This window comes from Bos indicus x Bos taurus, chromosome 13 (assembly GCF_003369695.1).
Source record: "Bos indicus x Bos taurus breed Angus x Brahman F1 hybrid chromosome 13, Bos_hybrid_MaternalHap_v2.0, whole genome shotgun sequence".
Classification (NCBI taxonomy): Eukaryota; Metazoa; Chordata; class Mammalia; order Artiodactyla; family Bovidae; genus Bos; species Bos indicus x Bos taurus.
In genome coordinates, this window is record NC_040088.1 from 81422879 (window position 1) to 81450102 (window position 27224).

Below are 27224 nucleotides of genomic sequence, written 5' to 3' on the forward strand. Positions count from 1 at the left end.
ATTTTTATGCAACATATCTGACACTGTGATGACTTTTCAAAGCACTTAGAAAAGCCTTAGATTACAAAGCTTCCCATCTACCTCTAATTTGTACTAATTTCTACGAAATTCCAGTGTGATCAATTTCTAGATTACTCAATATTAATAAACAGTAAACATATTTTAAAAACATAAATATGAGAAATAGGCTATACATGTATTTCATGGGCGTCTCCTTCATTCCACCCATTATGCTGGGAAACAAGGGACACCCTCAAGCAGCTGGACCTTCTGCTGGAGCCCCTGCAGCTGCTCTGGTGGGTGTGTGGTTGCACCGGGTCACCCATCTGCCCTCCAGAGTTGAACATCAGACCTCAGAGATGAACATTCAGCCAACATATCCTACAGAGAGGGCACCCCAGCCAAGATACCAACACCGAGGCAGGAGTAGCCACCACCCAAACCCAACACCTACTGCATCCATATGTGTACATTTCAACCACTTTACAGGCAGACTCAAGGGGAGGAAACTGAGTCAGATCCCTCCAGCAAACCACATGTAGAACCAACTCCCCCGTCCAGCACCTCCTCTCCTCTCAAATCCCAAAGCCCTGCACACCCAGCAATCTTGACATCCTTCTGTTCTCATTTAGGTGGAAAAGCAGGTTTTCAGGATAGATGGGCGGTTCACAGCTGCTCCACTGAAATAACTGAGTCACACTGACCCCTCACTCATCTGCCCTGACTACTCCAGAACCATTGCACATGAGTCGTTTTTCCAGCTCCTGTCCCCTTAAAGATCAACATCTTTCTAAAATGAGGTTTATTCCCCTTATCCTTCTAATAAGATATTTAACCTTTAATTTAAAAGCTATGTCTTTCATTCATGAATCCATATTCTACTGAATTATAAGCATAATATTCTCTCAACTATAATAGGTTGAGAAAATTATTTTAATTAAGGAATGATCCAGGAAGCATGGGATGGTATTTCAACACCCGTAAAATAGCAGTACAACTGCTTATTAAAAAAATCATGTCACAAGGCTATATTAGAAAAATACAAACTCCAGCCCCTCAGCAAAGATCATGCTTAAGAGAAAGCTACATATCATGATATTTAAGTGCACATTCCTTCAGCCACTACTTCCTAAGGACTTGCTCTGCAGCAAAAGCAGGAAGTTAAACAGAGTCACTGTTTCCTACGAAGAACATGCATCTGTGTCCTGTTATAACAAATAGATGTAGACTGGGATGTCTTAAAAATTAATTGTGAAAGCAACACAAGTTTATTTTAAAAGTTCAGACCATAGAAGGTGTGAAATCGATAGCCAAAACTCATAAAAGTAAAACCCCCCTCTTCCATATTAATTACAGCCACTGCTGTTTCAGTTCACATTTACTTGTAATCACTTTGTTTTAAATGACTCATATTCTAAGCACAGTTTCCTTCTAATGAATGAGTTTATTCCATTTATGTTGTGGTTTCTAATAACCATGTGGTTCATCTTAATTCTATTATTCCATTTTGTTAGGCTTCCTGGTTTGACATTTTCTTTTGTTCTGGTTTTTGCGACATAATTATTTAAATATGAAATGGAAGTCAAACAATTATAATATGCAGACTGTAATGAAAATGTTATAAATCTTTATAGTAATAGTAAATAGTAATGCTGTGGGGTAGAGGAAGGAGGAATAAATTCGGAGTTCAGGATTAACAGTGACATATTACTATATATAAACAACAAGGACATATGGTATAGCACAGGAAACAACACTCAATATTTTGTAATAACCCATAAAGGAAACATCTGTAGACTTCCCTTGTGGCTCAGAGGGTAAAGAATCTGCCTGCCAATGCAGGAGACGCAAGTTCCATCGCTGAGTCAGGAAGATCCCCTGGAGAAGGAAATGGCAACCCACTCTAGTATTCTTGCCTGGGAAATCCCATGGATAGAGGAGCCTGGCAGGCTACAGTCCGTGGAGTCACAAAACAGTCAGACATGACTTAGTGACTAAAACAACGTGTGTGTGTGTGTGTGTGTGTGTATTTGACTCAATTGCTGTACACCTGAAACTAAGACAACACTGTAAATCAACTATATTTCAACTTTAAAAACAGTAACACTCTTGAGGTGATGACTGTGCTGAGTACCCTCACTATAGCGATCATTTCACAATATACATGTATATTATACATCCTATTCATACACATTAAATTTATACAATGTTACATTTGAATGTCAATTACATTTCAATAAAGCTGGAAAAAACAAAAGGTACAGCAACTATTTAAAAAAGAACATATTATACATCTCAATAATGCAAAAATAATAAGTAATATAATCAAGAAGGCTGAAGGAAAAAATGGGAAGAATACAAATGTGCTATTTATTTAAATCTTCATATCTAGGAGCCAACAGGCCCTGCCTAAAGTTAATAAATCAATTAGAATAGAGCATAGAATTTTTTATATTATTATTCACATTTATAGTTATTACCACAAATGAGTAAAAAACAAAACATTAACCTAAATTATAGAAGGAAAAGGAAGAAGAAACATGAGGGTTATTAAATCATCAAGAAACAAAGGAAACATCAAACCAGGAACAAGGGCTGCCGCCCAGAGACCCACCTGTGCCTCCAACCTCTCTCTTCCATGTAAAGGCTTTGGTCTGGCAGAGCCTCTGCCTCCAGGGGTTTTAAGAGAGACATACTTTGATTTTCCCTGGATTTGCTCCAAATACCACCAAATTTGGTAGATAGTCTTCAGTTTTTTGGATTATAGCCATTTCCAACTTTTAGCAAAGTTTTCCCCCACTTTTAGCATTTTTTTTAATATCCAGAGTTTCAGGGAAGCGAATAGACACTTCTACTTAAAGTCCTTTCAAGAGAACCCCACCTCCCACCTTACGCTGATTATTATTTTTTATATGCTTCAATGCTCTCTCCACTGTGCACCTCTAACTGCCTCTTCCCTTTCAAATCTCTTGGTGCTCGTATCACTGATGTGCTGAGATGACTTGCACCTCCTACAGAAAAACACTGGGTGTGTCTCTGCCCATCTCCAGTCACAGTGGGAATATTCAGACCGCAGGGACCAGTGGACAATACGAACCGAACTCCGTGCCCTCTCCCTTCTCAGAGCCAGTTCTGAAATACCAGCACCTCACAGGAAAGGTCTGTGAATTTACAAAACAGCTTTTTAGAAGGGTAAAGCAAAGATATAAAAATTTTTACTGAGAATAAGAAAAGGCTTATATTGTGGCTTTTTAAAAAAATTAGTTGGTTCTTGTTGTTTAGTTGCTAAGTCATGTCTTACTCTTTTGAGACCCCAAGGACTGAAAGCCTCCAGGCTCCTCTGTCCAAGAGATTTTCCAGGCAAGAATACCAGAGCAGGTTGCCATTCCCTTCTCCAGAGGATCTTCCCAGTCCAAGGACGGAACCTGTGTCTCCTGCCTTGGCCGGTGGATTCTTAACCTCTGAGCCACCAGTAAAGTGAAAGTGAGAGTCACATCATGTCCAACTCTTTGAGATCCCATGGACTTTTCCAGGCTAGAACACTGGAGTGGGCAGCCTTTCCCTTCTCCGGGGGATCTTCCCAACCCAGGGATTGAACCCAAGTCTCCTGCATTTCAGGCAGATTCTTTACCATCTGAGCCACCAGGGAAGCCCCAATTAGTACAGGCAGCTTCATATCGTTGACACTGCCATATAAGCAAGCCCAGCAAGATACACCAGTGTTACTACAATATTAATACTAATACTACAGGATGAGTGAATATGAATAAAGGTTCTGTTTCCAAAGTAAATGCCATCCTTTCCAAAGCCCTTTAATACACTTCTACAGCATGTTTCCTCCTAGTAGCTCTAAATAATATGTTAAATCGACTTATGATTATCTAGAAATTTAAGAAAGGATTAGGATATTCATTTACTGCGACACGATAAGCAAACGTTCAGGTTCAGACAGATCTGCCTCCTCTGTTCTTCCTCTCCTGCAAATCCTCAAAACACACAAAAATTGTATTTTTGGCTTCCCTTTTATCCCCAAAGTCTACAGATCAAAACCAAAAGAAGAGTGCCCTTGGTCCTTCCAACCAAGTTTAAAGCCTGCAACCCAGTAAACCTATTGCAGTCAGCTCACCGCTTGCTCCAGGGAACAGAGAACAAATTAGCAGAGAACATTATTTTAAAGCATGGTAATGACATTCTAACAAACACTGCAAGTGTTTCAGCCCACACACATCATCCATCTAGGGAAACAAAAAGCAAACAAACAAAAATTGACAAAAACAAAAAAAGGAATACACTGAGAAACAAACAACAAAAACCATCGCATGAACTTAACATACTCTGCAGTGTTCCTCTAACTCTTCACACCACCCATGTTCAACATCTTTTATTATATCACTGATTATCCGTATTAAAAAGGCAATATGATCAGAATTACTGAATCACATGTTATTAATAACTATCAGTAAAAGGTAGAAAAGGTAGTTATCTATAAAGTTAGAATAGAATTCACAGAACAAAATGCCTCCTAGGTTCGTTTATTCTAAATACTTATTCTACTCCAAGGAAAAAACAGACAACTCGTGGTTTAAGCAATATCAGATATCATTCAAAAGAGACTACCTTATTTTGTCTCACCATTTAGAATCAGTAAAGTGAAATACATGTCAGAGAACATTATTCATGAACTGGCAGTGCTCTGTGCTGTAATTCACTTTCTTATCATGACCAGTCAGACACCGGTGATCCAGTGTGTAGTTAAACTGGACAGCATGAAGCTGGGACCTGACGTACCTGGGTTGGCATCAGAGTTCCTTAATTTCGGGCGAGTTACTTAACCTCTCACATTCAGATTTCTCACATTTAATAGAGGATCAAAATCACCACAGCACAGGGTAAGTGAAATTTTTTAAAATAAGAAAATCTACATAAAACACTATATCATCTGGCATATAGTAAGTACTCAATAAACTGGGATGATAACTCATGATTGTCACAAATTAGTATTGTTTTCACATGATATGCCAGCCTCTCAAACATCTGCGTGGGAATCATCACAGTCATTTCCACAGAGCTTCTCAAGCTTTCATGTGCGCACAAGTCACCAAGGGAATTTTGCTGAAAAATGCAGACTGTGCTAGAGGTTGGCTGTGGAGCCTGAGATCTTGCATTTTAACAAGTTCACAATGATGCTGATATGGCCAGGCCCGGGAGCATGCTTTAAATGTGAAGGACCTGGACCACCCGGATATCCCCCATTACACACACACACACACACACACACACACACACACACACACACACACACACACACGTGGCTGAAAATCTAAACACTGAGTCTGCAATCCAACATTACCTTCCCTGTAAAAACAGAACTCTTCCTTTACAATTGGTAAATGCTATGAATCACTTGAGATAATTGCTAAATACAGAATACAATCATAAGAAAGGCAAGGAATAGCTTCACCTGGGAAAAGAATTTGAATTTTTGAATCAAGACAGGCTTGGGTTCAAACCTCAGCCCCACTATATGTTCTAGCTATTAACACATCTTTAGACTAATCACAGGCTTCCTAATAAACTTCAGATTCCTTTTGTGTCAAATGGGGATAACAGCATCTCTCGGAAAAATATAACACATCCAAAATAACAGCTGTCTCAAAACAGTTAATATTGATGCGTATGTCCCATGGCCTGGCACACAGTCGGCACTAAGAACACGCGGGGTGCCTTCCACTCCAGCCGCGCCGGTTCAGCTGCTCACCAATACAGCTCTGCCTTTCCTTCCGTTTCCCTCCCTCAGGCTCACACCCTCTCGGGCACGCTACCTGAAGACCTGCCTCCGATGAAATGCCTTCTCATGCTATTTCAAGCTGCCAGCACTAGTAATTTCCCAAGAGAAAGAACCTTATTTCCTAGTATGTTCTGTTAATCCTCGAGACCCACAGTCTAGAAGAAAACTATGTTTTCCACATGGCTTCTCTCTGTTCTAAATCCTGACAGGCTCTTTCTTCCTGCACAGACAGAAAGGAAAGGGACAGAAGTCATAATCTCTTTCTCTGTGTCCAAAAAGAGCTTGGAAATACCTCTTTCAATCAAAGAAACATATTGTGGAAAACCAACCACTCACTCCAAGATAACTCTCTGTTTTCTTTTTCAGTTCCCCAAACTGTAATTGATTCTATTTCTTCAGAAAGCTCTAAAACACACATAGTTCTGCTAGGGTTTCCTCTCACCAAGCAAAAATGATTTATGATGCCAAAAACATTAGTTGCCCAATATAACTCGGTTCCCTCATTGATCTGACACATTATTTAAATCCTGAGTGCCTGCCATGCACCCAGTACTATGTCAGATGCTGGGTGCCCACTGGTGAGTAAACAAACGTGGTCCATGCCCTTGAGACTCTAACTACCCTGACCTTCACTGATCTTATTTCTAAAACCAGGACACACTTCCAGAGCTAGTTCTGGTTTCTAAAACCTAGCCATAGACTGCATCTAAGTAAGAATGAAATAATGCCATTTGTCACAGCATGGATGCAACTGGAGAGTACCGTACTAAGAAAGTCAGAAAGAGACAAATAAATGCCACGTGATATTACTTATATGTAGAATTTAAAATAGGACACAAATGAACCTATCTATGAAAAACAAACAGATGCACAGAGATAGAGACCAGACTGGTGGTTGCCAAGGAAGAGGGCCTGGGGAGGGACAGAGTGGGAGGCCAGGGTTAGCAGATGGAAGCGTTGATATATAGAAGGGATGAACAGCAAGGGCCTACTGGACAGCACACAGAACTCTGTTCAGTTTCCTAAGAGAAATCATTTTACATATATAAAATGACTTTGCTGTTTTATTAACACAGCAGAAATTAACACAACTATAAATCAATGATACCTAAATAAACGAACCCCAGCTGAACTGTTAGAATCCACCCCTGGCCACAGTTGACTGATCGGACAAAGCATACCACATCACCTTCCATGAGCCTGCAGATGAAGAGGTCTGTGTTTTGCTACCGAACAGTGGCCCATCCAGCCCACCGTGCTGTCCCAACTGGACTGCAGTGCTTGCCCCTGGAGATACAGTCCCACAGCAGCTTCAGTGCAGACAGATGTTCCCCTGTTCTTCCCCAAGCTGCCTACCTCTGTTCTCAAACTCTGAGCAGCTAACTAGGCCTAACATCTATCAGAAGTTTTCCAAAGTTCACTGGCACACTGAACAGGAAATAGTTTACCAGCCACATGAGTTATATTCCACATCATTCTGCCTATTTGCAGCTATATTAATATTTAATATTTGTACTATTTTAAAATGGAAATAGGGATTCTGGGTAAGATGCAGCCAGTTTCATTCATCACCTTCCGCTAAAACTTTCGTCAAGTAGCATTCTCTCAGCCTGTGTAAAAGGGCACTGCTTATACATTCATCTTGATTAAGAATTCATATAATGTATAAAACATCCAAAAAGTGAAATCAGAACATGTAGAAATTATGTGATCAGGGAATCAGTAAAAACTTCAGATGCAGATTAATTTATTGTTCACATTGATGAGTCTTAATGATGTCTATGAGCTGCTTTTAAGAGACCTGTGAATTAAAAGGAAGATCCCTCTTCATTACTTAAAAACACTTGGAGTTTCATCATTAAGGTTAAACTGGGAGATGAAAAGCCCCTTCTGCTTTTCTTACCATAATCAAAATATAACAACTCTAAATTAATGATGAAGAGCAATATATATAGATAGATAGATATAGATAAGATAGATCTGTGTGAAAGAGGACTAAGACTCTAATGTTTCAAACCACTAGGTATGTGTCAAGGTTGAAGCAAGACTTAATGTAAGCCCATTTTCTAAGTAGTTTGGTTTAAAATTCAGGGGTAATTATACTTCTTCAATACATAATAACTTTAGTTAAAAAAAAAAAAAATTACCCACAGTCCTTTCCACAAAGCAACCTAGAAGGATTTTCTAGGACCAGAAGAATTACTGAGTGACTTTAGGGTTAATAATTCAGACAATAGCTTTCCCTGGACAGGCTGAACTGAAAGAGGCCTGAATTCATCTTGGTATCTTCCACTTCACTTTCCTTAATTCTGAAGGTACCACCACATCTTTGTGTTTTAAACAAATGATTCCCATGGAATCAAGAAAGTAGGCTATCCATCTTGCTCACTACCACACACACGCACACACACACACACCCCTCAGGATGACATTAAAGACAGCCCTAACTTTGTCTTCAGATTCACTCTAATCTTGGCTCTCTCTCCTCTTTCTCTCTCAGGACAGTGAAGGCAGGTCTCTGACTCGAGTTTCAGTAGGCACTGGCATCTACTTAGGCTTGGATGACACTATTTAGTCTTCATTTTTTAATTTTTATTGGCTATCTCAACAATTTGTGGCACAAGATAGTTTTCCAAGGTAATGATCTAAGGCTGCCTTTTAAAATACATTTATGTTTGTGGTTAAACAAAAGTGAAAAATATGAAATAAAAATAGAAGAATAGAAGAATGGTAAAAAGAATGAAAGTAGTATCTGAATGACTGACACTTGGGAAACACTGGGTACTGATTACAATGGTTTGGATTTGAATATTAGCTTTGCAACTCCCTTGGTGTGTGCTTTACGCAAGTTACTTAAGATCTCTGTGCCTTGGTTTCTTCATTTATAAAAATAGTAATAATGACAGTATCTATTTCAAGGGGCTATTGTGAGGATAAAGTGGTTATTATAGTAAAACACTAAAATAGTACACAGCATACAGCAAGAATTCCACATAAATTAGTTTTTACTAGTATTTTATAAATATATGTGGGTAAATATTTATTCAAACTCGATCCTCTGACCTGTGAATTACAAGATAAAGAAATTTCTTATGAGTTCTTATATAGGTGAAAAGAAAAGCTCCTTCTGTTTTTCTTTAATTAAAAATGCAGCCAATTAAGGAGTGTTTGAAACTCATGTGATCCTCTAGAAGCCAGAATGGAATGCAGTGTCCTGAATTCCATTATAGTTTCTTCTCCTCTCTGCTTAAAAAAATCCCAATATTTCAATCACAAAGAATTGAAAAGAAAAAAAGTCTGCTGCTCCTTATCCACATGACACCAACCAAAATGTAGTCACAAACAGACTCATGGTTCCTCCAACCAACATTTTAACATTCTGATTGTGCAACATCACAAGAATTGCTCTGTTTTCTTGAATACTGCTGCAGCAAAGGGCTTTTTGTTTAAGTTATAGCCAGTCTACGTGAAATGAATAACTTTTTAAAAATCTGTTTGAATATTGCTATGATCTGAATGTCTGTGTCCCCTCAGTATTCACGAAACACCAAAGATGTTGATATTAGAAGGAAGGGTGATTGGGAGGTTCTTAGGTCGTGAGGATGGAGCACAGGATTATTCCTCTTATAAAAGAGGTTCCAGAGAGCTCACCAGCCCTTACTACCACACGATGATACAAGGAGAGGTCTGCACCCCGGAGAGGGCCCTCCCTCGAACATGCTGGCATTCTGATCTCAGACCTCCAGCTTCAGAAACTATGAGAAATAAATGTCTGTTGTTTATAAGTTTCCTAGTTCACAGGATATTGTTACAGCAGCCCAAAGGAACTAAGACAAATATATTAATAAAAGCAAAAGGGCATCACTTATCTGTCTTTTTCTTCATATGATTTTCTCTGACCTTGGCTTCCAGGGGAATTTCTCCCTTTGTTCAAACAGTTCAGTGTGACTCCCTTAAGTGAACCATAAAATGTAGTGCAAAAAATCACTCCCATTTAACACCCTATGCCTTCTTCACCCCACACCAGTTCAACAGGCATTTTGGACTAAAATGGGGAAGAACAGAGCACAGTGCTGTGATACCGGATTAGCGACCCACACAGCTCAACCGGGCTCCGAGTTCACTCTCTGTGTCTAATACGGCTTCTTGAACAATAAACTTGAGCTGTCCCATCTAATCTCACAACTTATCATCTCCACTAAAACCCAAGTAGTCTCAAAAACAGAAGAAAAACAGAAAAGGAACAACACGGTAACTAATATGAAGGATGGTTAACAATGAAATTAATGCTGATTGCAGATGTAACCTTCAAGATGCGCAGAGCCCAGTAATACCTCAAAGAACAGAGAATACAACCTGATTGCTTCTGAATGTCAAACATACCTGCAAGAAATAGCTATGTAAACCGTCAGGACAGGCTCTGTACTAAAAAGCCAAACTTCATTTTAAAAGTCTGTCATTGTTCCCATCCCTCTCAATTCTGTCAAAATAAGACCTTTATTTCTCTCATTTTTAAGTGACTCAGCTGGCTGGAGCGGTCTGCATCACCCTGACTTGTCATTGAACCTTTCTGGGCCCCGGTAGCACATCTGTGAATGGGTCATCACAGCACCTACCTCGCAGGTTTGTGAAGAACTGCACCCAGCACAGGGTAAGTCCCATGTCAGCATTAGTTATTATGAGCAATGGTGGTGTGTTTTAAATAATTTCTTAAATACACTGAGATAGGATCGCCATGTGCCCATTTTATGGATGAGGAGACTGATCGTTCAGAGGGTTGCACATCACAGAATGTATCAGTCAAGAAATAGTATAAGGGGCTTCCACAGTGGCTCGGTGGTAAGGAACTCGCCTGCTAAGGCAGGAGACACGGGTTTGATCCCCAGTCTGGGAAGAGTCCACGTGCCAAAGAACAACAAAGCCCGTATGCCACAACTACTGAACTGATTCTCCAGAGCTCAAGAGCGGCAACTACGGAAGCCTCCCAGCCTAAGCCCATGCGCCATGAGAGAGGCCACTGCAATGGGAAGCCCACGCTCCACAACGGGTAGTAGCCCTGCTCACCACAACCAGAGAAAAGCCTCCACGGCGACTAAGACCCAGCACAGCCAAACTAATAAGAAGAAAAATATTAAAAAATTAAAGAAAGAAATAGCATCAGATCTTCCCCTCTGCAACACCTGAAACAAAACTGAAAATTAAACACAAAAGGACCCTTGGCAGAGCCCATGTACTCCAAAGTCTTACCCATCAGCTGGTGGCTGAGCTTTGGGAATTCCAACACACTAAGGCAGGTACAGACAACTGATTTAATTCCATTACCATAGCTACCAAGAAGTTCAGTGCATAGAAATTTTGACTGGAGGTGTTGGGTGGAAAGAGGGAAGGAGAAAAGTACAGACTAACAGTACAGGCTAAACTTCTCCTCCCTGAGAAACCAGTAGATTGATTGCTGAAATGGCCCCATTTCTCTCCTTCTTTAGCTCTCCATGCCCCTTGCAATGTGACCTGGAAGCTCCTTTCAACAAGAGATGGAGCTTGGATCTCCAGCTTAATCTGGGCCAATTTTGTGACTTGCTTTTGGCAGAAGTCAGGCTGTGTTAATTTGGAGCCTTGGCTTCAAGGGGCCTCATGCACTTCCATTCTTTCTCCTGAACCATCTGAGCTCAATGAGAAGCTTGGGACAGCTGCAGATGAAGAGACCGTGTGGAGGAAATCCCAGGGTACCAACTGACCAGCCAGCCCCCAGCTGCACCCTAACAAGGGACCACGTCCAGCCAAGATCAGTAGAGCCATATCACAACCAACCCCTGACCACAGATGTGCCCCTAGAGACCCCAGCCAAAGCCACAGGAACCACCCAGCAATGCATTAATATGAGAAATAATAAAAGCATATTGTTTTAAAGTATTAAACTTTGACATGGGTTTTACAGGAATAGGCAACTGACACAGACACAGTCTGTTTCATTCCCTACTCCAGGCATGAAAGTTTCCCCTATAATGAGCACTCCAGGTAAACACTCGGCAAACGAGCTCCATAAGACAGTACACTTCCTTGAGGTGTTAGTAAGTTTTACGTGGGGTATAGGAGTGGAGGAGGTGATCAAATAGATGTGGAAACGCTGTAACCCCTAGGCACAGTGCATGGCACACAACAGTTGATCAATATTTACTGAATGACATGAAGAAAGTGTGCTTCTCAAATACTACTTCCTCCAGTAAAGGGTGCCAGAGTCAAGCACACTGCACACCTCTGTATGTTCTGATGCACATCAGGCCACAAAAGATGCTGAGGATGATGCAGATGACACAAAAGAACTAAAGTCACCTTTTAACATTTACACCGACATGTCTACATTTTCAGTTGAGACATATGTATTATGGTCCTAAATGTGGCACAAATTGCCCATCATCACTCAATATCCATCTTCTCTTCTTCATCAGTAAGACAGCCTCAAATATGCTCAACATAACATCACATTTCCAGGCTCTCTTGCAGCTAGGTTAGTGCTGGCCAGTGAAATACAAATGCAAGTGTTTTATGGAATTCAGGAAGGCTGCAGAAACTGACCAACCTGCCTACACTAAGAGGGCTCCTTTCTCTGCACATTTGGACTGCAGATATGATGGCAAAAACTAATCTGGCCCCAGAGTGACCTTGAAAATGTAAGCCACACGATTGGGAGGATGAGACAGAAAGACGGGAACCTGGACTCTTAATGATACCATGAAATCATGGAGTGCCTAACTCTGATTTTTTTCCCCACAAATTTTCACAGTTATTTTACATTTTATATCACAGTTACTTTATATTTTTGCTATGTATGGCCCAAACTATCCTGATATGTCAAAGAAATTGGAATCCACAGAACTAACCTTAAGAAATTTCTGACCTTACAGCTTCCTAGACTTCTCATTAGTACCATACATTCAACTTTGAAAAAGTACTTCTCTACAGAAAAAGAGGCATTGCTTCTATTCAGATATAAGAAACATAAACAATGATGAACACCCACTTTCCTAAACATCCACTTTGTAGGGCCTTAGATTATTATAAAAATCATTTCTTGATGAAAAACAGCAAAATACTAGGAAGTAAAACCACCGAGTGAATTCTACCCATGTACTGATACTTACCTCCCTCCCCAATCCCTGCATCACTCAGTGGATGAAAATGCACCTGGCTTCCCATTGTGACTTTCCCAAGTGGTTCCTCTTTAAACATCCAATTACAAGGAAATTTACTTGTTTAGGCTTTTTCTTCAGGGAGATCCAGAAATTAAATCACTTTGCCAACAAGGCCAGGAAAACAAATCATTTGTGTTGTGGCTGAGCCATAAGGCACGCATCTTAAACACAAGCAGAGTCTGCCCAGCTTTGCTCTCACAGAGCCATTTGGGAGAAGATTTTTATGGCAGCAGCTGAAATGTTTCTACCAAAACAACACCTACACTTTGCTAGAGTTATTTTCAGAGGAGAAGGTTTCCCCTACTGCTGTATAAATTGTAAAAATGTGTAGTTAAAAGCGTAGGCGCGTGTGAGTCCAGGGCTGCAGCCCTGGCAGGGGCACTCAGCTGTCACTTCATGGCTGGGTGACCACGGGCAGATTGCTTAACCTCCCTGACCTCGGGTCCTCACCATCACACAGGAATCTCAAAACCCAGAGAGTTGTCCTGAGAACTAATGAGATAATGCATGCTTAGTCCTGTTGCTACATCTTAAGTGTTCAAAAAGGGAGCACTGTGTTAATTCTTATTAAATCTGATGTGGAATTCCTGAATATTTCAAAAAATAAGGATATAAGAATCTACAGGAAAGTCATATTTAAAGATACCACATTCATTCATACTACCATGGACAGTAGCATGCCAGACCTCCCTGTCCATCACCAACTCCCAGAACTTGCTCAAACTCCTGTCCATTGAGTCAGTGATGCCATCCAATCATCCCATCCTCTGTCGTCCCATTCTCCTCCTGCCTTCAATCTTTCCCAGCATCAGGGTCTTTTCCAATGAGTCAGTTCTTCACATCAGGTGGCCAAAGTGTTGGAGCTTCAGTTTCAACATCAGTCCTTCCAATGAACACTCAGGACTGATCTCCTTTAGGATTGACTGGTTGGATCTCCTTGCAGTCCAAAGGCATCACATTACCATTAAAATAAGAATATAAATGCATTTAATAATGTCTGTGTAGAAGCCATGGAACCTTCCTGACCCACAGGCCAGTTATGCAGCTTTACCTGGACTCTCCAGTATGAGATCATGGACAGGAAGTTAAGAAAAACTCACCAAATTCCTAACAAGATACCATAAAGTCCACTCATTGGACTGCTATATTTAATCCATCAACAATGATTCCTAAGATTGTTATGCCTTCACTAGGCATCAAGCAACACCCTTTACAAGGATTAACTCTCTCACAACTGCACACATGTGGAGACCTGCCAGGGACACTGTCATGCAATGACCAGACCTTACCTGGAGTCTGAGGATCTGACTACCCTGCTACTCCAAGTTCTCTGGCAGAATGCAGAAAACTGCCCTCCACTGGAGAAAACGGCTCCACGTAAGGTCAAGCACACCCTGTGGAAGCTCCTTCAATGATCAACATCAGTGAATAAAGGTTCGACCCACTTTAGAGCTCCCTGTGGGGTTGACCGAGGCTGCTGCTAAGACTCCATCACAACTCAGCTTCTCCTTCTGCCCAATCCCACATCCCTCCTTTCCCCTCCATAGGTGTTGATCTTAAAAGACAACATAGGTACTGTAATTACTTTCATCTTTCAAATGAAAACAGTGAGTCTCAGAGAGGTTAAGAAAGTTGCCCAGCCACACAGTGAATGAGTGATCTGGCTGGAACTGGAGCCCAAGCATTCTGCTGCCAGAGCCCAGGCTCTAGACTTATTCTGCTCTACCACTCAGCTGACTTCCCTGGTAGCTCAGATGGTAAAGAATCCACCTGCAGTGCAGGAGACTCAGGTTCAATCCCTGGGTCAGGAAGATCCCCTGGAGAAGGGAATGGCAACCCACTCCAGTATTCTTGCCAGGAAAATTCCATGGAAAGAGGAGCCTGGCAGGCTATAGTACATGGGGTCACAAAGAGTCAGACATGACTGAGTGACTAACACTTTCACATCACTCAGTTACGTTTACAGATTAATGTCCATAAAATAAACAGGTTAAAAGTGGCTGTTGTTCTCAGAGCAGATTGCAAAAGGCAAATCAGAATGAGAGAAAGAATTGCATGAGAAGGCAACTCTCCAGTTATCAGTCAAAGACAACCAGAAAACAGAAACCACTCCAGAGCTTTCGAGCTAAGAGCCTGGTTACAGAGTGCTGGAATGGCTGAGCGGCCACAGAAGGAACAGGGAGGCAGGCCAGAGAGCAGCAACCATGAGCAGGAGAGCTGACAGAAGAAAGAGGTGTCACAGAGCCCAGGGACTGGGGCCAGCCCACAGAACTGGACCAGGCTGGGCCGCTAGGTCTGGGGGGCAGAAGCCACGGGAGAGACACTGCTGTCCCAGACATACCAGAGAAGCAGAAAGAGGCTCAGCAAGACGCCTCATGTCTCTCCTTGGCCACCAGAGAGCAAGGAGGCTGGGAAACGCAGCTCCTTGTTAAATGGAACAGAGCAAGAGATGCTCAAGAACGGGTCTGAGAACAGGTCCACCTGAGCAGCCCCCAGATACACTTACTCAGCTGACAGTGAGGAAGTGTGGAGACACAACTTGAAAATAAAGTACAAGAACTTTAAACGTGGGAATTCTCTGGAGGCCTAGTGTTTAGGAGTCCAAGCTTTCACTGCCAAGGGCCTGGGTTCCATCCCTGGTGGGGGAGTTAAGATCCCATAAGCCATGTGATACACTCAAAAAAAATTTTTTTTAAAGTATATCTGTCAAACCTTAAGTTTGTTAAGTAGTTCAACGTACTCTAGCAGCTCCTAAGCGAACAAAATAACGACAGAAAATGCCTTTCACTACAAGGCTCTTTGGGCTTCCCAGGTGGCTCAGTGGGTAAAGAATCTGCCTGCGATGCAGGAGACATGGTTCGATCCCTGGGTCTGGAAGATCCCCGGAGGAGGGCTTGGCAACCCACTCCACTATTCTCGCCTGGAGAATCCCACGGATAGAAGACCCCGGTGGGCTACCGTCCACAGGGTCGCAGAGTCAGATATGACTGAAATGACTGAGAACGCACATACAAAGCTCTTTACAAGGCAGTTGCCAAATCACCACACTGTTCAAGAACTGACATCTAAGTGGGGGAAAAGTTTCCATTGCAGTGAGTCCCCGGCATACAGAGAACGTTCAAAGATGCAGACACGCCCTGTATGTATGCCAGCTGCTGTGCTATATTACCACACTCCACAAGGCACTGTACTGTAACACTTCACAGGCTTTCTTGAGTTTGTTTCTTATGTTTGTGTGAAGACTATTAGAAACCTGTTACAGTACTATATAGTCGATTGTGTTAAGCAGGTACCTAGGCTATGTTGGACTTACTTACAAATTGGACTTACAAACGCACTCTTGGAAAGAAATTCATTCTCACGTAGGGGACTTGCTGCCTTTTCTAAGTAAATCAGGAGAATATACGTCATATTTGTGGAAGTAGTTCCATCATAAAAATATCAAGTCTATTTGATAACGATTAACTGGGGAGCATTTCCTGAACAAAACATGATTTATAGAGAACAAATAAATCATTGTTACCACAGCTCCTATTCTGGAAGGCTACATCTGCCTTCACAATTCTATCTGCTGTTTGACAAAGTAAGAGCTGGAACACAAACTCTCTCCTCTCTTCTCAGAAGTCCTCTGCTGACTTTTCAGTTGCGGCAGAAGTCCTTGGGGGTACGGAGGGGGCGGAGGAAAGAAAAACAAAACGTACCACCAAGGATCTCCATCAGCACCCGCTCCAGCAGCACGGACACTAAAACAGCAAGCACATGGAGATCAGCCTAGCCCTGTGCAAGGACCACACGCCGACCCGTGAAGCATTCCACACTTGGCTCCCCCTAATGTTCACGGGAGGGGAGAGGAAGACTCCAGCCAGGGAAATGACTCCCCCATTGAGAGCCCTCCCTGCTTCAGGACACACCCCCACTTTTCTCCCCCTGCCCAAAAAAATCTCCGGTCACAGTGCTCAGTTACAACTCAATGTTTGACCATTTACTTTGCCCTTGCAAAGACCTCGAACTTTAATTTTAAAAATTATTTTTATTGCACTCCCTCCAGAAAGAATGTGATTTGTTCATATACAAAGACTGTAAACACAATTTCAGTCCCTTCCACCTCCTCTCCTTCCCCCTCAAACACAGTTCCTTTGAGGTTACTAAAACCCAATGGCTGGAGACAACATCTAGGTTCCAGGTTAAGTTTGGCTTCTGCCTAGCTGTGCAGTTTTAGTCTGGTCAATTAACCTCTCTGGGCCTCTGTGTTTTCATTCCCAACATAATGCAACTGGAACTAGCTGATGCCCACAACCCCTTCAGTCCTGAAACAGTTCCACAGAAAGGTAACAGAAGCCTGCTGGGAACCAGATGAGCGCTCTCTCACTTGACCTGGCCCAGACAGCTATCTGTGAGATTGCTTATCAGAACTCGAAGTACAGTCTGTGGCCAGGCACAGCACACGGTCTGAGCTCAGTCCTCACTCCCAGTGACTGTGATCTTGCTCAGCAGTTGTCATGTTAGGTCCCAGGGTTCTGACTGCAGAGAGCCAGGTCTTGTCCCTCCCTGGAGCTACTCACTCTGCTCTTCTGGCCCAGCCAGTGTGACTTCCTTGACCAACAGGATATTAACAAACATGACACAAGCAAACGCTGGAAAGTACATGTGCAGTTGGGCTTGCTCCCACTCTGGCTGCTCTGCCATGGCCAGGAGAAAATGCTAGGTCTAGCGAGCTGCAGAATGAAGGCCACATACAGCAGAGACAAGGCTCCCAGTCTTCCTAACTAAGCAGTCCTAGATCATCCGACAGCCAGCTGAACTCCCAGCTGCTGCTGCTGCTAAGTCGCTTCAGTCGTGTCCGACTCTGTGCGACCCCACAGACAGCAGCCCAACAGGCTCCCCCGTCCCTGGGATTCTCCAGGCAAGAACACTGGAGTGGGTTGCCATCTCCTTCTCCAATGCATGAAAATGAAAAGTCAAAGTGAAGTCGCTCAGTCATGTCCGACTCTTAGCAACCCCATGGACTGCAGCCTACCAGGCTCCTCCGTCCATGGGATTTTCCAGGCAAGAGTACTGGAGTGGGGTGCCACTGCCTTCTCCGTGAACTCCCAGACGTATGAGCAAATCTAGCTAAGATCAGAAGACCTGACTGCCCAGCCCACAGCTGACCAGAGACATGTGAGCGAGATTAACTGAAATCAGCCAAGTCCAGATCAAGATCAGCTGAACCTCCCAAACTTGCAAGTTAAATACATTTTTATTATTGTATTCCACGGACATGTTGTAGGTGTTTGTTTGCAGCATTATTGTGGCAAAAGATAAGCAGCTCTCAACCAGACGACAGTGACTATTTCCAAAGTGAAGGTTCCTTAATAAAACACGTGCTGCAATCTTAAAGGTCACTGCAGACATGAATGCATTTAAGGCTCTAAGAAGTCCCACATACCAGTAAAAAACATCTATTTAACTTTATCTCACTCGTGTTTGTCTTAATCCATTTTACCAGAGACCCCACCAAATTCTCCCCAAGCCTTTCATCCCAAGTCTGGGTTGAGCCTCTATCCAATCTCCTTAAGCTTAAGCTATATATTTTATTGTCTCTTTCAAGACACTTAGTGGACCCTTCAGAAACAAAACAAAAATCTTACAAGTATTTTGAAATTATGAAAGTTTATATTGTTATAACCAAAGTCTAATTAGAAATCAAGGGAATGTTCTACAAATATCTGAAACCCATACATTTGTTGTTGTTTAGTCGCTCAGTTGTGTCTGACTCTTTGCGACCCCGTGGACTGCAGCCCACCAGGCTCCTCCGTCCGTGGGGTTTCCCAGGCAAGACCACTGCAGTGGGTTGTCACTTCCTCCTCCAGGGGATCTTCCTGACCCAGGGATCAAACCCGCATCTCCTGCATTGCAGGTGGATTCTTTACCACTGAGCCACCTGGAAAGTATCTGAAACCCATACACAGCCTCAGTCTAACTTCAGCTTTTTTCATTGATTAAAACTTGAAGAAGCCTAAGACTGACCTTGCCTTCCCTCCTTAACACTCTTGAGAGGGTCCCCACCGCAGTCCTCTCGTCACAGTTCAGACACTTGGTTCAGGGCCCTGATACTTTCTCCATCGCCTCTCCCACCATTCTTCCTCCCCTCCGTCTCCTCAAGAGCTTAGTATTACTCTCTGGTCTACACACTCTCCATGCTGAGCTACTTCCAATTCCATCAAATGGCCATGAGCTAACCTCTCCAGAGTTTGGTCCTATTTGATGTGACCTTGAATTATGTAGCTTTGAAATAATATGACATTAAAACAGTAATATGGTGTCACATTAATTTGAGTCAATGTTAAATCTGCCCCAAATGTTAAAATTCTTCAAGAAATGACAGTTTCGAAGCAGGCTGAGCCAAGGGAACGCCCAACTGTTTATAGAGTGGCCACAGGGTGGCGCCATATTAGCTGATAAAAGGAAATAGCCACCATCTTTTGTCAGAATTATTCTTGAGTAAGAAGAGTTCTGATTTTGCAAGGACTTCAGAAACACAACTCTTCTTCTGGAAACTCTTCCTCACCTCGTAACCATACTCAAGACCAAACACATAGCGTTCATCCAGCTAAATTTCAATTCATCCTTCCTGCATCTCTTGAGATAGTACTTCTCTGAAACTTTCCCCGAAACCCCTAAAAACAGGTGGTAAGATCTTCCCATGATTGAATTTACATGATTGTTAACATTTTTCCACTATAAATGCTTATCACTTGGTCTACTCTCCTTCATGGGAGAGATCCTGGTTCATAGCACATGATCAACGGACGTAAGTTGAGTTCATGTGTGGCTAGATGAATGGATGGATGGATGGATATATGGGTGGATGGGTGGATGTATGTATGCATGAATGGATTGATAAATGAATGGATGGACAGATGAGTCGATGAGTAGATGGATGACTGCATTGATGGGTTGATGGATGGAGAAATCAACAAGCAGGATGGGGCACTGAATAAAACATGAGTGATTGTTCTCTATTTTCTCTTCTTATCCCCTCCCCTGTTCAACCTCAATAAAAGATAATTACAAACACTAGGTAAACAGCAGAGGAAGAAAACAAGAACAAAAAGAACCTTGATGATCTTATAAGAATAAGAGAGATCACTATGAATTTAGAATTAAAACCCAGATTATTCAAGTTAGGGCACTTGTCAAAAATACAAAAGACAATCAGGAAAAAAAAACAAAACAAACTTAGGACGCAGTGGTGTCCTTCTTTTCCTAATCAAAGAAACTCTGGTGGGAATATATCTTTTATTTTTTGGATATAAACGTTTTAACTCATTTAGTGAAAGTGAAGGACTCACTCCAAGAACTGTGCTACGTAAAGATGTGACCTTTTCAATGGAAAAAAAAGAGATATAGGCAGGACTTTCTTTGGAGCTCCATGGAGTCAGATTTCCTGCTTCTCATCACAAAACTCTCCAGATAAACATTTTTGTTTCTCATTCACTCTCACCTTGGACATCAAGTTCACTTTCTGAGTTACCCCATGACTTGTCCTTTTCAATTAGGACAGAAATGAGCGCAAGCACAGATAAGACTTTAAAAGCGAAAAAGGCTAGTCTCTGATGTTTCTTCTCACGTGCCTTTTGACCCCAGACCAAACACCCAATATACCTCTGGCACTTTTAGGTGGAGCTAGGAACACTGATTTAAACATCTGGTCAACTAACAGGCATTAGCCTCAGGGAATGTCACGTTTAAACTTTCTTTTGACATTTTATAGACAGTGTATTGAAAACAAGGACCTACAGTGTTTTCACCAGCCAGAAAAACCCAAAACAATTTTCTGTGAATTGTTTTAACCCTCAGGTAAGCAAAGGCATAATCTCCTGCTGCTATTTTCCAAGTTCTTTTGTGCCATATTTCCCTAGGGTCTGAACTCTCTTAAAAAGCCCTACCTAAAAATACAAATGAGAACCTGGCCCTTTAGTCGTATCATCAACAAACCACATCAATCTTGGTGTCAGGGAACATCATAGTTGGTTTCTCTCAAATCTCAAGCTTGAAGACATGGTAACAGCCAGCTTCTTGGAGCTGCTCAGTCCTTCAGAAGCTTGTTAAACTTTCAAGAATTCATTTCTGCCTCCTACAGCCTATTTTCCTGCATGCATTCCTTCCAAAGACATCTGCATCTCCTGGGAACAGATGAAAGTGATACCAAATAAAACAAAAGCAAACTTTGGAGGGATCTCTCAAGTCAATGCTCCCAAATAGAGAGCAATTTCTGCACATGGTTCTTCCTTTCTCTTTTTAACGCCAACCGCCACCCCCACCCCCCACACCAGTCTCTCAAGGTTGTTTATTTTATTTATATAAAGCACCCATCAGGTAACCAAATCAAGATCCCTTCTGCGGAAGGAAGCCCGGGCAGCTGTTTCCCAGAGACCATGAACCATCTCTACTGTGACTCCCAGAGGCACAATTGAATTCACCCTGTGTTCCTTGCCAATGCTATTCCTTACTTGGCCATGAACAGATGCAGTCAGCCCCAGAAATTTCTGCACCCTGTATAGTATAATCTCCTAAAACATCAGCTGAGAGTTTAGGGGCCAAATATTAAAATAGCATCCAATTAATAATCACAGTAATAACGAAAGAATTGCCAAACCGCTATGTAAATTCTGAAGCCCAAGTGGAAGGTCAGCTAAATGAAGCGAAACTGTTCCTCCATACCCCATCCACGCACCACCTTTAAAGGTTCCATTTTGCAATGGAAATTTCTGGAACTAGATAAAGGGAGATAGCATTTTTACATTTTAGGTTCTATCCACTTATTCAACATTTACGGAGCACTGATATGAAGATAAAAATTACTGACAGTTGATCTCAAAGATGTCCCAATTGTTCTGGAAAAAGCAGCTTCTATCAGAATTTTGTTCATCTGCCTAACAAGTGATTACTGAGTCCCTTCGCTGTGGTGGCACTGAGGCTGTCACGGAGAGTGATACAGGAAGAAATCCCTGCTCCCCTGAACACCGCTCTGGAGAGGCAGACTGACAGCACACACGTAAGCAAACAGCCTGGGCGTTGGAAGGTACCAAAGCACGGCGGGAAAGGCTGAAGGAGGGCAGCATCCTGGACGGGAAGTGCAGGGGCCACCACGTTCAAGAGGAGGGCAAAGGAAGGCCCAGCTAGTGAAGGCCTGGAGGAGGCAAGGGAACAAGTCCTATAGACACGGAGGAGAAAAGCGTTCCGAGCCAAGGGGAAACACGCGGAGGCCGCAGGGTCAGCATGCCCACGAGTGTGGGGAGCGGCAGCCGCAAGGGGGCGTCATGGCGTGAGCGCGGGAACCAGCCCTACGAGAGGCACCGGGCAGCCCACGGCCCCCGAAAGGCTTCGGCTCCTGCTCCGCGTGCAGCCGGAAGCCCCTGCAGGTCAGGAGCAGAGCCGCGGACCGGACAGAAAGGCTTACCTGGGCTGCCGTGTGGAGCGAGACTGCCGTCGGCTGAGGACGCAGGCGAGCCGGGCCAGACAGCCAGTGCCGACCCCAGGCTGAGGGGGCCAGGAGCGGACCAGAGGGAGAAAGCGACACACACTGGGAAACTGGGGGTGCTTTCTACAGCAACCAGTAACTCGCTGGTCGACTAGATGTCTGTATTTGAAGGTTTCACTATACAAGTTCTTTATTTTTTTAATTTAAATATCTGGTACAACTCCACGTTTGTATTCTGTGGGTTTATTCAGTCGCCAGGGTTCTGCTGATGTGCTAATTTATATCCCCAGCCTTTATCTTTCAACTACACCCAGTTATCTGCCACTGCTGCCGGCACCTCATTTCTCCGGTCCGTGCCACCTGAGCATCCATCCCCAACCCTGGTCCTGGAGATTGTGGAAATAAGTTTCCATTCACCCAGGCTCAGTATCCCTTTGTTTCTCCCTTGTCTTCTCCACTGGGAATCCAGACATGGAACTACCAGTTCTTCCTTTGAACTCGATTCTTCCGTAAGAGTGCAGTATTGTATTTTTTTAATTTACTGAAGTATACTTGATTTACAATGTTTCAGGTATACCTCAAAGTGGTTCAGTTATACAGACGTGTGTGTGTGTGTGTGTGTGTGTATCTTTAGATTCTTTTCCATTGTAGGTTATCACAAGATGTTGACTGCAGTTCCCTGTGCTGTGCAGTAGGTCTTTGTTGCTTATCTGTTTTATACACAGCAGTGTGTATGTGCTAATCCCAAACTTCCAATTTATCCCTCAACCCCCCCTTCCCCTTTGGTAACCACATATTTTCTATGCCTGAATCTGTTTCTGTTTTGTAAATTTGATTTGTATTATTATTTCAGATTTCACATAGGAGTGATATGACATGATATTTGTCTTTCTCTTTCTGACTTCCTTCACTTGGTATGATAATCTCTAGGTCCATCAATACTTCCGCAAATGACATGTCACTGTCTTATGGCTGAGCAATATCCCATTTTTTATATATATATAAAAGTATGTGTGTATAATGCATATACGTTATACATATTAACCATTTACATGTCCCACAGCTTCCTTATCCGTTCATCTGTTGATGGGCATTTAGCTGGCTTCCATGTCTTGGCTGTTGTGAACAGTGCTGCTGTGAGCATCAGGGTGCATGTATCTTCTTGAATTAGAGTTTCCTCCTTTCTGGATATTTGTCCAGGAGTGGGACTGCAGGGTTATATGGTAGCTCCATTGGTAGATTTTTAGGGAACCTCCGTACTGTTCTCCATAGTGGCTGCGCCAATTTACATTCCTACGGGCAGTGTGGGAGGTGAGCCCTGTTTTGTTCGCTTCCCTTCTTCTCTGTTTCTCCAGCCCCTCCGTACCACCCCACCGCTCTGATGCCAACACTACAGCCTCCCAGGCAGTCTCGCTGGCTGCAGACTCTCCCTCATCAAAACCCCTTGACAACTATCATCAAAATAATGTTCTGAAAGCACAGATTTTTTTATGTGACTTCCCCTGCTCACAAGCATTCAGTGCCTGTAACCTGGCCTCCTAGGATTGCCCGGTGGCTCAGATGGTAAAGAATCTGCCGGCAATGCAGGAGACCTGGGTTCAATTGTTGGGTGGGAAAGATCCCCTGGAGAAGGGAATGGCAACCCACTCCAGTATCTGGCCTGGAAAGTCCCATGCACAGAGGAGCCTTGCGGGCTATCGTCCATGGGATTGCAGAGGGTCAGACATGACTGAGCAACCATCACTCACTCACTCAACCTGGCCTTCGAGGGTCTCACCCAAAAGCTGGGGCCCCTCCACAGCCCTCTGTTCTCTAACTTCTTGTACCTAGGCACAGGCACTCACTGCCCTTGGAGAGTGACAGGGCCTTCCTGCTCATTCTCTCACCCTTAACTTTCACACACGGCGCTTTCCCAGCCTATAGTGCCCTCCCTTCTGTGCAAACTGTCCTAAATCTACTCAACCGTGGAGACCAGCTCGCCATGCTCGCCCTATAAAGACATTCATAACTACCCTAGCCCCTAATCAGGTCCTATCCAGCCCTCTTTATCGACCGCTTCATTATTAGGATCTAGCAGCACAGACACATACCATGTTTCTGTGGCAGGTGTAAACTTCAAGGTCATGGACCAACTTGTATTTGTTCTTACACCCTCCACTAAGACACAAATATTCAATACATATTTACTGAATTAAGTTATTTCAGTGAAATAAATTAACTGAAACAATATCACCCTCCATCTTAATCTCTGAAAGTGTGGAACTGAAAAACCCTAGAGTTCATAGTATACAGAATCTTTGAGTAAAACAGAATCTCAGTAATTTCTTACTGTTTCTATTTCTCTTCTGCCATTTTGATTCTTCCACATTCACTTTGTTTTTAGATGGTGTGCGACAGAATTGGACAAAAAGTTACAGCTGTGGTTATCTCAAGGTTATGCCCACAGGCACATCTCATCCCAAGCTGTAATCTAACTGATCTTTGACTTAGAGTCAGACAAGACCCTGGCCTCATGGGAGAGTCAGCAGGAATGGGATGAGCTGTCCCGGCCCCACAGGCACCAAGTTTGCCCACTGAAACCTCTGTGTATGGAACTGGGGCCACAGGGGGCTGGAAGCAAAAAAGAAAAAAGAAGCTGGCTTTTAATTAGGCACTTATTGTCTGTTTTTAGGCAGGAGTCCCTGCTACATTCCAGAAACTACCACACGGCCTCTACAGTATCTTCTTTGCTGCTGCTGTTGTCGCTTTCTTCTTGGTGGTGCGGGGTCTTCGCTGGGCACGGGCTTTCTGGTTGCAGACAGCAGCCGCTGCTCTTCACTGCAGTGCACAGGCCTCTCGTTGTGAGCACGGGCTCTAGGGCACGCGAGGCTCAGCAGTTGGGCACACAGGCTTCGTTGCCTCGCGTGTGGAATCTTCCCAGACCAGGGATTGAACCCGTTTCCCCTGCATCGCAGGCACATTCTTAACCACTGGACCACCAGGGAAGTCCACCACTATGTTCCTAATGACAGGACTTCAGTGACTCCTCAACACCACAGTACGGCGGTGGCTTCCTGAGAAAGGATGTCCCTGTAGTACCCAAAGCAGGTTGCTCTTAACTTCTCTCATCAAGACAAAGATCCTCTCCACTTACTCTTTACCTTTGCGAGGCAACTGCTTCTAACTTTCAAATCACTCAAACCACAAATAACCGACAGCACCACAGCGGAGTCCCACGCAGCCACTCACCCTGAGGATCGAAAACACGGGCCTTTGCCTCTAAAGTCCACAGTGCGAGGCAGATGGTGATCAAGCAGCCACACAGGCCCCAGATGACAAACTCTGATCAGTGCGATGAAGGAAACACAGATGGAACAGGGATGAGATGCGGTCCAAAAGATTCCACGCTCCCCTGCAGAAGTGACACTTGGCTGAGGTCTGAAGGGTAAGTCAGAAGGTGACTTACCCTTGACAGGTGGGGAGAGAGGAGAGGCCTCCTGTCCGTGGACATGGAAGGACACAGGGCGGGAGGGAGAGCGGTGCACAGAAGTAACAAAAAACCAAAGCAAAGCAAGGCAAGGGTGACGCAAGAGATCAGAAGGCAGATCAAGCAGAGCTTTGCTGGGACGTGGAAAGGAAAGACCTCTCTAGCCTCGGCAGAATGGAGAGGATCTGCGAGTTCCTCCAAATCCCACTAATGCTCTCAGTTGCCACTGCCTACTCCTCCCACACTTCTCATGACATAATCCCCCTACCCTGGCCCTCAAACAGAATCCTCAGTAACACAAGACTTGGGCGTCTCAACCCACTGGTGAGTGGACAACCAGCAGCCAACGAGTGTCTCTTGGAAGCATCTGAACTTGGGAGCATTTGATGCTGACACAGAGGCCGCAGACCCAGAAGTAAAGTGAAGTGAAGTGAAGTGAAAGTCGCTCAGTCATATCCGACTCTTTGCGACCCCATGAACTATACAGTCCATGGTATTCTCCAGGCCAGAACACTGCAGTGGGTAGCCTTTCCCTTCTCCAGAGGATCTACCCAACCAGGGATCGAACCCAGGTCTCCTGTATTGCAGGAGGATTCTTTACCAGCTGAGCCACAAGGGGAGACACAAGGCAGACGCAGAGGCTACATCCAATTAGTGAGGAACACTGAACTAAACTCTGTGTGAAGACTGGGGCCTGAGGGACATGTTGGTCATACTGAGTCACGTACGAAAAAGGAAAAAAAAACTGTAAATTGTCACTCTTCCCAGTCTATTTCCCCTCTCCAGGCAGCTGGCCCTGGGAATGCTTCGACCAACAAAATGCAGTGGGGATGGTCATCCAGGATTTCTGAGCCCTAGCCTTCAAGCGCCTGGTAACTTTTGCTTTTGCATATTTGTAACGCCCACTCTTGTAATCAAGCCTTCAGGCTGAGAGAAGCCCAAGCCACAGGGACAAAACCTACATGAAAGAGCACTCAGGGGTCCACTGGCATCCCAGGGGGACTCCCAGTCCACAGCCAGCACCAACCACCTGCCATGTGGGAGTGTCAGCCAGGGTCCCTGACTCATCTGAACCTGCAGAGAACCACAGCCCCAGCAACACCATTTGGAGCAGAAGAACCACCCCCAGCTGAGCCCAGTTAGCCTACAGACTTCTGAAGGATATTAAATGGTGGTGGTTGTTTTAAGCCAATAAGTTTTGAGGTAATTTGTTACAAAGCAAGAGATAACTAAAGCAGAAATAGAACAAGGTACCAAACAGGATAAGGAAAGAATAAAGCAGGGATGCAGTCTCTGCAGGACAGGGGAGTTTAA

The 27224-nt window shown here is 43.6% G+C and overlaps 1 protein-coding gene across 2 annotated transcripts in view; it reads right to left on the reverse strand.

Annotated features, from left to right (window-relative positions):
- The window catches only part of PLCB4 (phospholipase C beta 4), a 480675-nt gene that overhangs the window by 363961 nt on the left and 89490 nt on the right, over positions 1 to 27224 (reverse strand). The window lies entirely within an intron of this gene.